The sequence below is a fragment of the Mus musculus genome, chromosome 9, assembly GCF_000001635.26.
Source record: "Mus musculus strain C57BL/6J chromosome 9, GRCm38.p6 C57BL/6J".
NCBI classification, from domain to species: Eukaryota; Metazoa; Chordata; class Mammalia; order Rodentia; family Muridae; genus Mus; species Mus musculus.
The window spans coordinates 93,378,269-93,393,200 of record NC_000075.6 but is presented as its reverse complement, the minus strand read 5'-3'; the positions used below and the strand labels follow the sequence as shown (position 1 = coordinate 93,393,200).

General features: G+C 41.6%; 1 pseudogene; it reads left to right on the top strand.

Moving 5' to 3' along the window:
* Positions 811-2,025, top strand: Gm9621 (predicted gene 9621; annotated as a pseudogene).

Below are 14,932 nucleotides of genomic sequence, written 5' to 3'. Positions count from 1 at the left end.
TATATCAATATAAATATAATTACCTGTAGAGCTGACTGAAATACCCCATGTAGTAAATATAAAATAATACAAGTCTAAAATGCAAACATATGCACAAACATACATACCTCACACATATCCCAAACACACGCATGCAAACACAGACACACACAAACACACACACACACACACACACACACACACAGGCACACACCTACAAGTAAACACACATGCACATGTATGAATTTGTGCACTGATGTAAGTAAAGTACAAGGTCAAAACAAACTAAGAAATTTGCTGAAATGTCAAATTAAAGTTTCTTAGACTGAGAGAGATCAAGAAGAGAACACTGCAGGTTTTTTCCTCAAAGCTGTAATCCCAGAATATTTGAACAAATAGGGCCTTAATCGTGTGGAATCAATAAACACAAATTCAAAGACATTTACCAAGATGTCAAATAAAGCTTCAAATCTTTTGCCAAGAGCAACAAACTTCTGCACAAGATATATATATATATATATATATATATATATATATATATATATATATATATAATTTTAACCTGGAAGGGTAATAGGAACTAAAGGTTATTCCATACAAGGATCAGCCTCAGACTGAGGAGTTTACATTGAATTAAGAGGCATAACCAGTGCATATTGCATAGCATATCAAAAAAGAAAACAGATCTGAACCAGTACAGGTACTCAGTTAACACCTACTGAAATTGCACAAGGAAGGTGAAGCATACAACATGATCTCTTAAAAATGTTTGTTTAGACTCTCTGCTCTTCCCTGTTCCAGAGACAGTCACATTTTCTTGTGCATTGCCAGCCTCTTTCCATAGACAAGATTGGGGAAGGTTGGTGTGAATGAATTTGGCCATATTGGGCACCTGATTACCAGGACTGCCTTCTGCCTTGCACTTGGCAAAGGTAAGATTGTTGCCATCAATGACCCCTTCAATGACCTCAACTGCATGGTCTACAGGTTCTAGTATGACTTCACCCACGGCAAATTCAACAGCCCAGCACAGTCAAGGCTGAGAATGGGAAGCATGTCATCAATGGGAAGCCCATCACCATATTTCATGAGCAAGATCCTGCTAACATCAAATGAGGTGATGCTGGGGCTAAATATGTCATGGAGTCTACTGGTGTCTTCAGCATCATGGAGAAGGCCAGGGCCCACTTGAAGGGTGGGGCCAAAATGGTCATCATCTTGGCCCCTTCTATTGATGTTTGTGAGAGTTGTGAACCATGAAAAATATGACAACTCACTCAAGATTGTCTGTGATGCATCCTGCAACACCAACTGCTTAGCCCCCCTGGCCAAGTTTATCCATGACAACTTTGGCATCATGGAAGGGCTCATGACCACGGCCCATGCCATCATTGCCTCTAAGAAGACTGTAGACGATCCCTCTGGAAAGCTGTGGCATGATGGCTGTGGGGCTGCCCATAACATCATCCCTGAATTCACTGGTTCTGCCCATGCTGTGGGCAAGGTCATGCCAGAGCTGAATGAGAAGCTCACTGGCATGGCCTTCCCTGTTCCTACCCCCAATGTATCTGTTGTAGATCTTACATGCCACCTGGAGAAACCTGCCAAGCAGGATGACATCAAGAAGGTGGTGAAGCAGGCATCTGAGGGCCCACTAAAGGGCATCCTGGGATACACTGAGGACCAGGTTGTCTCCTGCAACTTTAACAGCAACTCCTACTCTTCCATCTTTGATGCTGGGACTAGCATTGCTCTCAGTGACAACTTTGTAAAGCTCATTTCCTGATATGACAATGAATATGGCTACAACAGTAGAATGGTGTACTTCATGGCCTACAAGGCCTCAAGGAGTAAGATACCCTGGAACACCCACCCTATCAAGGACACTGAGAGCAAGAGAGAGGCCCTCAGTTGCTGAGGCCCTGTCTCAACTCTGCCCTCAACACTGAGCATCTCCTTCACAATTACCATCTCAGACCCCCATAATAACAGGAAGAGACTAGGGAGTCCTCCCTACTCTCTTGAATGCCATCAATAAAGTTTGCTAACCCCCCGAGAAAATGCTTGTTTGTTGTTTTGTTTTGTTTTGTTTTGTTTTGTTTTGTTTTGTCTTGTCCTGTTTTTTTTGTTTTGGCTTTATTTGTTTTCTTTGTTTGTGTGTGTTCATGTGCATGCCCATGTGTGCACATAAGGAGGCCAGGGATCAACATCCAGTGTGTCATGCTATCACATTCTGTGGAGAGCCATGCTGTGAGCAATCGCCATTATAAGATGTCACTGGCCTCCACTGTGCCTAACTAGTAAACAAGCCTTGTATGCAGGTGCGAGAGTGAACTCACGCCTAGTCACTGCGCATCTCGGGGCATAGTAATGGGGTGATGGGCGAGCAACAAATCAGGAGCTGTCACGCCACATCAGGTGCTGAAACGTCACGCTGCGGGCTATATAAGCAGCGCCATTTTCCGGGTTCAGGGTCTTCCCTCCTGAAGAAACAATAAAGCTTTTGCCGCAGACGATTCCGGTTGTCCCGAGTGTGTTCTTGCCGGCGGGGACAAAAGCTCGGGATAAGTGGTGCCGAAACCTGGGAAGTTTATACCATCACACTGCAGCAAGGGAGATCCCCTGTTCGCGGGGCAGAACCAGAACTGCAGGACACGTAAGGCTCTGTAAGGTACGTACAGTCTTGAACTTCCTCCAGAATCTTCTGCCCTGCCTCAACCATTTGCTACAATCCTCGTCTGTTAAGCATGATCTTACCAGTTTCCACAATGGCATGGTCCCTGCTTTAAGTTTGCCGTTCTGCTGTTCCCTAACTAGATCTCCTTTCAGTTTGTTCCATGAAGCAACAGTTAATTGCCCTGAGCAAGCATACCACGGTGCCACACGGTCTATCTCCCTGACAAATCCCTCTATAGTCTTAGTGGCGATTTTCAGGCCACACTGCTTCAAGACCGACCGACCGTAAGGCCGTTACTACAGAGTGGGAGATTCCCATACTGGTCGCTGTCCAGGCCTGACCGCAACTGAGAACCAGTCAGCAATACTGGTCGCTGTCCAGCGGTGGAAGCAATACAAAACTGAAACAGAAGGAATAATCACCATGAAAACAATCAAAAGGGCGTCTAACTTTTGATGAAATTCAAGACAGTCTATCAGAGACAGAGCGGGGAGAGAGAGTAAGAGTTGAAACGAAACAAGGTGCACTGAAGAATAAAGGCCTTTCCATGGACCTTGAGCCCGCGGAAAAGAGAAATTAGGGAAAGAATGCCCTGGGTGAGTTTAGAAAAGGAGAAAAGAGAAAAACAAAAGATAATATAAAATATAAAGATACAACGGATAATATAAAATATAAAGATATAAAGGATAATATAAAATATAAAGATACAAAGGATAATATAAAATATAAAGATACAAAGGATAATATAAATTAAGTCAATTTACCCTCCTCTCGAGGACTTTGACTAAAGAGGCAGCCTTCATTAAAGGCTTAAAGATAGCTCTCAGGGCCACTGTGCCTCTGCTCCATTCTCTGGCAGTATTCCCAGAAGAAGGAGATAAGGAAGTAGAGTCTGAACATGAGAGAGAAAATAAGTTTTAGAAAAGCACGTATCCCCTGTTTGGGATCCTTTAGCAAAAAAGAGAAAAAATGAAAATAAGCTATTTCAGAGCTCTCCTGGGAACAGAAGGAAAATGGGAGACGTCCTACTTCCTCTCTGGCTCCTATGGAGATATTCTTATCTCTGGTTAGGATATCTGTGTCCCTTTGAGACACCAAGTTCTAGTCCCTGTCTGTCTATTGTCTGTTTTTGGAACACCAAAACAAATTGTCCATATGTCTGTCAATTCATGTTTGTTTTTGTTTGGTTGTTTGAATGGTTATTGTTCTCTGTTTCATGTTAAAAAATATAAATGGTTAAAACTTTATATGCTGGCTGTCCATCCTTTAACTTGTTTATAAGTTAGCTGCACTGTGGCTGGGAGCCAAGTACAGCTGAAAAAGCCCTGCTGAGGGCCGATTACAAATGGAGCACTTAAAGGGGCAGACAGCCTTTTGCTTGTAACAGAAAGTTAGCTTAAAATTGGGAACTCAAGGTTGGAGTTTTTCTAAACAACATGAACAAACACAAGAAAACAGGTCTTTAAGATACTTCAACATAGGGATAATCTTTGAGCCAAGACTCTGGCAGAGTGTTCAGATTGAAAAATGTTTGCATTTGGGTTGAGGCTGAGCTCAGAGGGGAGCAGCCTCAGCTCAGCTTGTGTGGCACTTCTTAGAGCCTTATTACAAACCTAGCCAGATGTTGTTCTAAATAAAATTTAAATTCAAAGTTTATAAAAGGTCAATTAGGCTGTGAAATTTATCAATAGATCATGATTTGACTTGTCTACTTTATATAAAGTTATAGTGTACAGAGTTTGCTTACATGTATAAGTGTCTGTTCCTTGTTCCAAACAGCCATTAATTTGGTTATTGAAGAATATTGATGTATTTTGATGTGTGAGCACCCTTTTTATATTCAACATATTAGAGCACATACATCATTACCTGGCTCCTATTCAAGGGAAAAAATCCTAAGCTGAAATTAGCCACTGGCAAGAAAGACTAAACAGATAAGTCCTAGCTGTTTATTTTGTAAATCTAAATAGTATATATGACTGGGCTGAAAAGCCACCCTAGAAACAAATGTTCTGTTCTTGTTAGTCAAAAACATTCATGACCTACACCTGGCATCAAGGCAACCGACTCCCACAGGCTATGTCCTGGGGAGGACACGGAATGTATATGAAGGCCTCTATCTCAAACCGGTCATTAGGTAACTAGGAGAATTAAAACTTCTTTAAAAAACAAAAACAAAAAGGGAGGGATAGAGGCTATGACGCCAAAAATGGCTCTATCCCTTATAATATTTACTCTTAATTTCTTAAAATTGCATAATGCTGGGAGATCACCAGCTGAAAGGCATGGACAATGGCCTCAACCGCTCAATGAAATGGTCAAGTGGAAGAATGTCCTTGATAATAAATGGTATGGCCCAGATCCTATCTTAATCAGATCCCGGGGAGCTATTTGTGTTTTTTCCACAGGGTGAAGAAAATCCAATTTCGGTTCAGACGTGACTGACAAGGACCGTGAAAGAGCAAGATGAATCTCAAGATGAGCCTGTTATTCTTACTCCTGGTGATTGAGACAGGGATAAGTATACCTTTGTGGGCCATAATAAGATCATGGCCGGTACCTTTACCAGTACATTCCAATTCTTCTACCTTGCCTTTGTTTTTGACAACTGAATATTTTTAAAGAAAAAGATTATCTCTAATTGGACAGATTTCATTAGCCAGAATAAAGTGAGCTCTGGGGTGTTATTTAATGCTTTAACACAAGTTGCTCAAGGAGCACAGTCAGGCTCAAGTGATGTTGAAAATAATGTAACTTCACCTATAAACATCACCATGATTATGATAAAGGGAAATGCGACTATTCCCAAAAGATCACGATGGCCTGTTGACAATGCTACTGCTATACGCAGCATGCCTTGGTGTCATCCGGACCTTGCATTTCCTATAGTTTTTTCACCTTGTCAATCAAAAAATTTTTCCTCGGAAAGAAATAGCAAAGGGTTTTGTTTTGTCACCTCCATTGGATTTTGCTGTAATGAATGATAAAGGAGATGCTACAGAAAAAAGAAATATTTGGCCATATTACCAATGGAGTCTAAGTAATGAGGCAGGTGCTAGTACCCAGCTGAAGGGAGGGCTGATGATTTTGAATCAGTGCCTTGACCTGGCTGAGGAACAGATAGGCGTTCTATACCATATGGCCCAGTTGGGTTGTGAAAGAAAGTTGGGTGCTCTGTGTATTACTAGTGTACAATATGAAAATTTTACTCATGCAGATAATCTGTCTAGACAGCTTTCCTTGTATCTTGCAGGAAATTGGTCAGAGGGATTCGATGAGACTCTTGAGGCCCTGAGGGTGGCAGTTTTAAAGATCAACTCAACGCAAATGAACCTGTCATTGACAGAGTGCCTCTCCTCCTGGATTTCATCTGCATTTTCTTATTTTAAGGAATGGGTCGGGGTAGGTTTATTTGGTGTTGCCACCTGCTGTGGACTTGTATTCATGCTCTGGTTGGTTGGCAAGCTCAGAACCCAACAAACAAATGACAAGGTTGTGATAGCTCAAGCACTTGCTGCCATTGAGCAAGGGGCCTCCCCCGAAATCTGGCTATCTATGCTCAAGAATTAGTTGACATTGATGGCTGGCCTCTTTTGTAGAGTTCTCCCTAGGTCATTTAGTAGTTACTGTCACATAGCACTGTGGTATCCAGGGACGGGCAACTTTCCTCATGCACAGATCAACCTAAGACACAGGGCCTGGTGGCGATAGGGTTACCCTATGACTGGAAAGGCTGTGACATTAAAGGAACGACCTAAGACAGGAGCCACAGCAGATGGGCATAATTACACAAACCTAGTCCAGCCTCATTTTAATAAAATAAAAAGGGGGAGATGTGGAGAGCCGTGCTGTGAGCAATCGCCATTATAAGATGGTGCTGGCCTCCTCTGTGCCTAACTAGTAAACAAGCCTTGTATGCAGGTGTGAGAGTGAACTCACGCCCAGTCACTGCCCATCTCAGGGCATAGTAATGGGGTGATGGGCGAGCAACAAATCAGGAGCTGTCACGCCACATCAGGTGCTGAAACGTCACGCTGCGGGCTATATAAGCAGCGCCATTTTCCGGGTTCAGGGTCTTCCCTCCTGAAGAAGCAATAAAGCTTTTGCCACAGACGATTCCAGTTGTCCCGAGTGTGTTCTTGCTGGCGGGGACAAAAGCTCGGGACAATATTCCATTTTATTTATTGAAGACAAGGTATGTCAATGAACCTGGTACTATGTGATGTAGCTATCCTGGTTGGCCAAATAAGCCCTTGGCATCCTCCAGCAGTGGAATTAGAGCTATCAGCCACATTTCTGTGTGTCTATTGAGAAACCATAATCAAGTTAGCATATTTCTATAGCCAATACTTTACCCACTGAGCCATCCAAATAGCCTCCATAGTATTTGTTTAGAAATGAAATTACTTTACAAATGAAATCATACAAATGAGCCCAATTACAAAGAATAATTAACATCATAATTTAATCAGTATTTCATGTCTTATATCATTGTACAACTATTGCCAAAGTATTGGTTAGAAATTTTGCACTATAAAAACTTAATAACTCATTGAATATATTTTTATTATGTGATACAGAAATTCACTGTACAGTAGATAGTTTAGTCTAACTTGCAAATTTCAGACATTACTTCATTAAACGTTATTTAATCAATGTTAAATTCATTGGATAATATTGTTCCCATTTGTTGTTCTTTGCAGAAAAGTCAAGATAGATTTATACTTTTACAAGTTTGCTGTTTGGCTACTCTAAAGATCAGACTATCCTCTATGTTGCCGGACTATAGCTTTCTGAACTATTCTCAACATTTTTGTTTCATTCGTTTATCCAGGTTATCAGTCAATGTTCAACATGACTGGGCTTGAAATCATTGTCTCCCTTTTTCTGTCTGGTGTGAGCTTTCTATACTTAGACAGTCATTAGAGTACAACAAATGAATCTTATAATTTCACATAAAGTTATACAAGTCCAATTGTTAATGAAGAAACTATTCTTAATCACTAGCCTTTGGTTATGTTTTCTTTATAGCTGGAGAGAAGTAAAAGGGAAAGAAATGTTGATGGAATAACGCTCAGCAGTCAGTCTAGAAGAAATTGCATCATATCCACACACACAGTACACAAAAATGGAGGAATCATGATGCTATGGTATATGTAAAGACTGTGTGACATTTAAACCAAGAGAAGCACATATATTTTCCCAAATGCTTGTTATTTACTGATATTGAAACATTTCACTTTTTTTTCTGGATTAAGATGTAAAACACAAGCACACATTAATTCCACATGGTCCACATCCAAGATTTTCTTTATCTATTTAAGCAACAGAAATTCTTCTAAATTCCTTTGATTTCTTAGCAACTGTGGCCATTGCTACAATAAACAATTTTTTATTCCCATGAGTGCTGAGTCGCCCCCTTTCTTTGTGTCCTTGTCAGGGGTATTCATGTGTTTCCTTCTATAGTTTCCAAATTTCAACAGCAACTATGTAATATTGTAAAGAGAAATGAAATGTTTATTTATTATTTATTCATTCCTGGCTTTCAGTTGTGATCCAGAAAAACAAACAACTTACAAGAACAGGACAGAATTCATCCTTTGGGAGATGTGATAATGCTCATAGAGTCTATGTCCTACCAGAAGATGTTATTAGTAATCAAAAATTTTCAATGCAGCAGTCAGAAATCAGAAGTACTAGATTTATTTCATAGATAATTCCAGTAAAGTTGTTAAGCAATGCTGACAGCAATCAATAAGAAGCCGCCGCTTTGTTCCCACTTCTAAGGAGGGGCATAGTGTCCACAATTCAGTCTTCATTTTTCTTGAGTTTCATGTGTTTAGGAAATTGTATCTTATATCGTGGGTATCCTAGGTTTTGGGCTAGTATCCACTTATCAGTGAGTACATATTGTGTGAGTTCCTTTGTGATTGTGTTACCTCACTCAGGATGATGCTCTCCAGGTCCATCCATTTGGCTAGGAATTTCATAAATTCATTCTTTTTAATAGCTGAGTAGTACTCCATTGTGTAGATGTACCACATTTTCTGTATCCATTCCTCTGTTGAGGGGCATCTGGGTTCTTTCCAGCTTCTGGCTATTATAAATAAGGCTGCTATGAACATAGTGGAGCATGTGTCCTTCTTACCAGTTGGGGCTTCTTCTGGATATATGCCCAGGAGAGGTATTGCTGGATCCTCCGGTAGTACTATGTCCAATTTTCTGAGGAACCGCCAGACTGATTTCCAGAGTGGTTGTACAAGCCTGCAATCCCACCAACAATGGAGGAGTGTTCCTCTTTCTCCACATCCTCGCCAGCATCTGCTGTCAAGTGAATTTTTGATCTTAGCCATTCTCACTGGTGTGAGGTGGAATCTCAGGGTTGTTTTGATTTGCATTTCCCTGATGATTAAGGATGTTGAACATTTTTTCAGGTGCTTCTCTGCCATTCGGTATTCCTCAGGTGAGAATTCTTTGTTCAGTTCTGAGCCCCATTTTTTAAGGGGGTTATTTGATTTTCTGAGGTCCACCTTCTTGAGTTCTTTATATATGTTGGATATTAGTCCCCTATCTGATTTAGGATAGGTAAAGATCCTTTCCCAGTCTGTTGGTGGTCTTTTTGTCTTATAGACAGTGTCTTTTGCCTTGCAGAACTTTGGAGTTTCATTAGGTCCCATTTGTCAATTCTCGATCTTACAGCACAAGCCATTGCTGTTCTGTTCAGGAATTTTTCCCCTGTGCCCATATCTTCAAGGCTTTTCCCCACTTTCTCCTCTATAAGTTTCAGTGTCTCTGGTTTTATGTGAAGTTCCTTGATCCACTTAGATTTGACCTTAGTACAAGGAGATAAGTATGGATCGATTCGCATTCTTCTACATGATAACAACCAGTTGTGCCAGCACCAATTGTTGAAAATGCTGTCTTTCTTCCACTGGATGGTTTTGGCTCCCTTGTCGAAGATCAAGTGACCATAGGTGTGTGGGTTCATTTCTGGGTCTTCAATTCTATTCCATTGGTCCACTTGTCTGTCTCTATACCAGTACCATGCAGTTTTTATCACAATTGCTCTGTAGTAAAGCTTTAGGTCAGGCATGGTGATTCCACCAGAGGTTCTTTTATCCTTGAGAAGAGTTTTTGCTATCCTCGGTTTTTTGTTATTCCAGATGAATTTGCAAATTGCTCCTTCTAATTCGTTGAAGAATTGAGTTGGAATTTTAATGGGGATTGCATTGAATCTGTAGATTGCTTTTGGCAAGATAGCCATTTTTACAATGTTGGTCCTGCCAATCCATGAGCATGGGAGATCTTTCCATCTTCTGAGATCTTCTTTAATTTCTTTCTTCAGGGACTTGAAGTTTTTATCATACAGATCTTTCACTTCCTTCGTTAGAGTCACGCCGAGATATTTTATATTATTTGTGGCTATTGAGAAGGGTGTTGTTTCCCTAATTTCTTTCTCAGCCTGTTTATTCTTTGTGTAGAGAAAGGCCATTGACTTGTTTGAGTTAATTTTATATCCAGCTACTTCACCGAAGCTGTTTATCAGGTTTAGGAGTTCTCTGTTGGAATTTTTAGGGTCACTTATATATACTATCATATCATCTGCAAAAAGTGATATTTTGACTTCCTCTTTTCCAATTTGTATCCCCTTGATCTCCTTTTGTTGTCGAATTGCTCTGGCTAATACTTCAAGTACTATGTTGAAAAGGTAGGGAGAAAGTGGGCAGCCTTGTCTAGTCCCTGATTTTAGTGGGATTGCTTCCAGCTTCTCTCCATTTACTTTGATGTTGGCTACTGGTTTGCTGTAGATTGCTTTTATCATGTTTAGGTATTGGCCTTGAATTCCTGATCTTTCCAGAACTTTTATCATGAATGGGTGTTGGATCTTGTCAAATGCTTTTTCTGCATCTAACGAGATGATCATGTGGTTTTTGTCTTTGAGTTTGTTTATATAATGGATTACATTGATGGATTTTCGTATATTAAACCATCCCTGCATCCCTGGAATAAAACCTACTTGGTCAGGATGGATGATTGCTTTAATGTGTTCTTGGATTCGGTTAGCGAGAATTTTATTAAGGATTTTTGCATCGATGTTCATAAGAGAAATTGGTCTGAAGTTCTCTATCTTTGTTGGATCTTTCTGTGGTTTAGGTATCAGAGTAATAATGGCTTCATAAAATGAGTTGGGTAGAATACCTTCTACTTCTATCTTGTGAAAAAGTTTGTGCAGAACTGGAGTTAGATCTTCTTTGAAGGTCTGATAGAACTCTGCACTAAACCCGTCTGGTCCTGGGCTTTTTTTGGCTGGGAGACTATTAATAACTGCTTCTATTTCTTTAGGGGATATGGGACTGTTTAGAAGGTCAACTTGATCCTGATTCAACTTTGGTACCTGGTATCTGTCCAGAAATTTGTCCATTTCGTCCAGGTTTTCCAGTTTTGTTGAGTATAGCCTTTTGTAGAAGGATCTGATGGTGTTTTGGATTTCTTCAGGATCTGTTGTTATGTCTCCCTTTTCATTTCTGATTTTGTTAATTAGGATTTTGTCCCTGTGCCCTTTAGTGAGTCTAGCTAAGGGTTTATCTATCTTGTTGATTTTCTCAAAGAACCAACTCCTCGTTTGGTTAATTCTTTGAATAGTTCTTCTTGTTTCCACTTGGTTGATTTCACCCCTGAGTTTGATTATTTCCTGCCGTCTACTCCTCTTGGGTGAATTTGCTTCCTTTTTTTCTAGAGCTTTTAGATGTGTTGTCAAGCTGCTAGTATGTGCTCTCTCCCATTTTTTCTTGAAGGCACTCATAGCTATGAGTTTCCCTCTTAGAAATGCTTTCATTGTGTCCCAAAGGTTTGGGTACGTTGTGGCTTCATTTTCATTAAACTCTAAAAAGTCTTTAATTTCTTTCTTTATTCCTTCCTTGACCAAGGTATCATTGAGAAGAGTGTTGTTCAGTTTCCATGTGAATGTTGGCTTTCTGTTATTTATTTTGTTATTGAAGATCAGCCTTAGTGCATGGTGATCTGATAGGATACATGGGACAATTTCAATATTTTTGAATCTGTTGAGGCCTGATTTGTGACCTATTATGTGGTCAATTTTGGAGAAGGTACCATGAGGTGCTGAGAAGAAGGTATATCCTTTTGTTTTAGGGAAAAATGTTCTGTAGATATCTGTCAGATCCATTTGTTTCATCACTTCTGTTAGTTTCAGTGTGTCCCTGTTTAGTTTCTGTTTCCATGATCTGTCCATTGGTGAAAGTGGTGTGTTGAAGTCTCCCACTATTATTGTGTGAGGCGCAATGTGTGCTTTGAGCTTTACTAAAGTTTCTTTAGTGAATGTGGCTGCTCTTGTATTTGGAGCATAGATATTCAGAATTGAGAGTTCCTCTTGGAGGATTTTACCTTTGATGAGAATGAAGTGTCCCTCCTTGTCTTTTTTGATGACTTTGGGTTGGAAGTCAATCTTATCAGATATTAGGATGGCTACTCCTGCTTGTTTCTTCATACCATTTGCTTGGAAAATTGCTTTCCAGCCTTTCATTCTGAGGTAGTGTCTATCTTTTTCTCTGAGATGAGTTTCCTGTAAGCAGCAAAATGTTGGGTCTTGTTTGTGTAGCCAGTTTGTTAGTCTATGTCTTTTTATTGGCGAGTTGAGACCATTGATGTTAAGAGATATTAAGGAAAAGTAATTGTTGCTTCCTGTTATTTTAGTTGTTAAAGGTGGCATTCTGTTCTTGTGGCTGTCTTCTTTTAGGTTTGTTGAGGGATTACCTTCTTGTTTTTTCTAGGGCGTTGTTCCCGTTCTTGTATTGGTTTTTTTCTGTTATTATCCTTTGAAGGGCTGGATTCGTGGAGAGATAATGCGTGAATTTGGTTTTGTCGTGGAATACTTTGGTTTCTCCCTCTATGATAATTGAGAGTTTGGCTGGGTATAGTAGCCTGGGCTGCAGTTTGTGTTCTCTTAGTGTCTGTATAACATCTGTCCAGGCTCTTCTGGCTTTCATAGTCTCTGGTGAAAAATCTGGTGTAATTCTGATAGGCTTGCCTTTATATGTTACTTGACCTTTTTCCCTTACCGCTTTTAGTATTCTATCTTTATTTAGTGCATTTGATGTTCTGATTATTATGTGTCGGGAGGAATTTCTTTTCTGGTCCAGTCTATTTGGAGTTCTGTAGGCTTCTCGTATGTTCATATGCATCTCATTCTTTAGATTTGGGAAGTTTTCTTCAATAATTTTGTTGAAGATGTTTGCTGGTCATTTGAGTTGAAAATCTTCATTCTCATCCACTCCTATTATCCGTACGTTTGGTCTTCTTATTGTGTCCTGGATTTCCTGGATATTTTGAGTTAGGATCTTTTTGCATTTTCCATTTTCTTTGATTGTTGTGCCGATGTTCTCTATGGAATCTTCTGCACCTGAGATTCTCTCTTCCATCTCTTGTATTCTGTTGCTGATGCTCAAATCTATGGTTCCAGATTTCTTTCCTAGGGTTTCTATCTCTAGTGTTGCCTCGCTTTGAGTTTTCTTTATTGTGTCTACTTCCCTTTTTAGGTCTAGTATGGTTTTGTTCATTTCCATCACCTGTTTGTATGTTTTTTCCTCTTTTTCTGTAAGGACTTCTACCTGTTTGATTGTGTTTTCCTGTTTTTCTTTAAGGACTTGTAACTCTTTAGCAGTGTTCTCCTGTATTTCTTTAAGTGATTTATTAAAGTCCTTCTTGATGTCCTCTACCATCATCATGAGATATGCTTTTAAATCTAGGTCTAGGTTCTCAGGTGTGTTGGGGTTCCCTGGACTGGGCGAAGTGGGTGTGCTGGGTTCTGGTGATGGTGAGTGGTCTTGGTTCCTGTTAGTAAGATTCCTCCGTTTACCTTTCGCCATCTGGTAATCTCTGGAGTTAGTAGTTATAGTTGACTCTGTTTAGAGATTGTTCTTCTGGTGATTCTGTTACGGTCTATCAGCAGACCTGGGAGACAGATTCTCTCCTCTGAGTTTCAGTGCTCAGAGCACTCTCTGCTGGCAAGCTCTCTTACAGGGAAGGTGCGCAGATATCTTGTATTTGGACCTCCTCCTGGCCGAAGAAGAAGGCCCAAAACAGGACCTTTCTCAGACACTGTGTTGCTTTGGCAGTTCCCAGGTGGTACAGACTCTCACCTAAGCAGACTAAATTCCTAAGTTCCTTGGAGTCCCGGGACCAAGATGGCGACCGCTGCTGCTGTGGCTTAGGTTGCCTCCCCAGCCGGGCGGGCACCTGTCCTCTGGTCCGGAAGGTGGCCGGCTGTCCCCGGCCCACACAGGGTGCTGCCTCAGCGCCTCTGTGCTTCTGCCTGTTCCAGAAGCTGTCAGGTTCTCTGGCGCACCCTCTCACCTGTTCAGACTAATTTCCTAAGTTCGGCGGGTCCCGGACCAAGATGGCGACCGCTGCTGCTGTGGCTTAGGCCGCCTCCCCAGCTGGGTGGGCACCTGTCCTCTGGTCCGGAAGGTGGCCGGCTGTCCCCGGCCCACGCAGGGTGCTGCCTCAGCGCCTCTGTGCTTCCGCCTGTTCCAGAAGCTGTCAGGTTCTCTGGCGCACCCTCTCACCTGTTCAGACTAATTTTCTAAGTTCGGCGGGTCCCGGACCAAGATGGCGACCGCTGCTGCTGTGGCTTAGGTCGCCTCCCCAGCCGGGCGGGCACCTGTCCTCCGGTCTGGAAGGTGGCCGGCTGTCCCCGGCCCACACAGGGTGCTGCCTCAGCCCCTCTGTGCTTCTGCCTGTTCCAGAGGCTGTCAGGAACAAAACACCCATGGAAGGAGTTACAGAAACAAAGTTTGGAGCTGAGATGAAAGGATGGACCATGTAGAGACTGCCATATCCAGGGATCCACCCCATAATCAGCATCCAAACGCTGACACCATTGCATATACTAGCAAGATTTTATCGAAAGGACCCAGATGTAGCTGTCTCTTGTGAGACTATGCCGGGGCCTAGCAAACACAGAAGTGGATGCTCACAGTCAGCTAATGGATGGATCACAGGGCTCCCAATGGAGGAGCTAGAGAAAGTACCCAAGGAGCTAAAGGGATCTTCAACCCTATAGGTGGAACAACATTATGAACTAACCAGTACCCCTGAGCTCTTGACTCTAGCTGCATATGTATCAAAAGATGGCCTAGTCGGCCATCACTGGAAAGAGAGGCCCATTGGACACGCAGACTTTGTGTGCCCCGGTACAGGGGAACGCCAGGGCCAAAGGGGGGGAGTGGGTGGGTAGGGGAGTGGGGGTGGGTGGGTAAG